General features: G+C 33.5%; 1 long non-coding RNA gene across 1 annotated transcript; it reads right to left on the reverse strand.

Moving 5' to 3' along the window:
- Positions 1-755: 755 nt before the first annotated feature.
- Positions 756-1,697, reverse strand: LOC111396587. Its single transcript, XR_002703035.1, has 2 exons — positions 1,086-1,697; positions 756-1,005 (listed from the first exon to the last, which is right to left on the reverse strand). It is a non-coding gene; the product is annotated as an uncharacterized LOC111396587 (long non-coding RNA).
- Positions 1,698-1,898: the final 201 nt, after the last annotated feature.

Raw genomic sequence — 1,898 nt, forward strand, 5'->3', positions numbered from 1 at the left:
AGCTGAGTATGTATAGACTTCAAAAATTAGCTGAAAATCGAGGTCAAATTGCATTCCAAGAAGAATCCTATTCAAAGTAGGAAATAGGATATTTATAGCTAGAGTCCTTAAATTTTATCTCTTATTCAATCTGGTCCCAAATTCTTCTATTATTCAGATCACATCTTTTCTTAAACGCAGTATATGTCCTTCACCTTGAAATCTTTATAATTTCTCCTCGTCTTACCAAAATCATAAAATATTGATCAAAATACAAGTTCTGAAAATTTGTAATTTAGTCACCAATCTTTTCAATTATCATATTTACCTTCCGAAACTAAATGAATTTCCTCATATTGCTCCATTACTACTTCCAATTGATTGATTGCAGCCTAGATAATCTTTAATTCTTCGAAATCAACTCCAATTAAACTTCAAATATCCCTTTTTTCATACCAAATTTTATCCAAGTTAGTATTTTTCTTACAATTAATGTAGTTTATACGAATTAAGTTGATAATCGTTTAATTCAAATCTAATTGAATAAGTATAGAAGCCCGAATAAGTAAATAAAATGCACTTATTATATAACCACCAATTTTGATCACATTCCTTATCTTATATAAATCTATTATTATCAATTTCCTTCACAACCTTTTTGTAATCCCCATGTGGAGAATCGCGCACGGATAGGAGATATCATTTTCAGACAATAAAAAATTAATATTAATCAAAACTTAAATAAAGAATATGTAATGCTCAAATAAAGAACAAGAAAAATCAAGAAACGGATCCATTCTATTGATACTTCGAAATTACAGATCAAAAGCAGTAACATTGTTAATTGATCCATATAGGAACATATGATCTTCAATCTCTGTAACAATAACTTGGTCTTTCTTGTACTTATACCAACCCAGAAGCCAAGATGCAACCACACTTGATAACTGGCTTCGTCCAAGTTCCAACCCACAAACAAGTTCTGGACGAGCTCTTTTGGTCTCTTTCGAACTAGCTCTAAGTCCACTAGATGACACACTGGAAAAGTTAGAGTTGAAAGAGAAGAGAACTATAGGCTCATAGAATAAGCAAGAGTAGTTGATTACCGAAGTCAACCCTTGTGGGATTGTAAGAACTACAATAGTTACTGCAGCAGTAATAATTCCAAGTACATCAAAATCAAATCATCAACATTCCATTGAATTTGAACTCTTTATTCCCATACATCTTCATCCGTCGTGTTCCCCATAAGTATGGACACAGCAACGACTAGGAATGCTACCTCTAAACCAACCTTTTCTGCAGATAAAGTTGGCTACTTTGATCGATTTTGAAGAGGCGACGTTTCTCAACTGAAAACAAGACTGGTTTTGAGATCGACTGATTTCAACATGATGGCTTTCATCTTATCATGCTAGATTCATCCTCTTGCAACGAATGCCCGTCTAAAAGTAATCCGTCTGCAACTACTTGATTGCCAATCTTCAAGCAAACCACATCTCCAACAACAATGTCAGATATCCATATTTGTTGGAGGCAACAATATATCGATATTGGACACTGTTGTTCGATACATAGTTTGCTTGAAGATCGGCGATCAAGTACCTGCAGACGGATTATTTTTCAAGGGGTACTCCTTGCAAGTGGATGAATCTATCAAGAAAGGAGAAAGTGAACCAGAATGCCTGATCGTTTTCTCGCACTAAAGTAACCGATGGGGGCAGCTGCTTTATAAAAAATGAACATGTTCTAGTTGGGGGAGAAATGACAAAAAGAATAGAGTTGCCATTGTTGACTCAAAAGGTAGGTAAGGTTTGTTTATCAGTAATTTTATAAAAATGGTAATAATTTTATTTAAACATGAGGGTGTAATTTTTTTCTTACTATATATTTTTCATTCAAAATAAGTTGAGTACCTA

This window comes from Olea europaea, chromosome 7 (assembly GCF_002742605.1).
Source record: "Olea europaea var. sylvestris chromosome 7, O_europaea_v1, whole genome shotgun sequence".
Taxonomy (NCBI): domain Eukaryota; kingdom Viridiplantae; phylum Streptophyta; class Magnoliopsida; order Lamiales; family Oleaceae; genus Olea; species Olea europaea.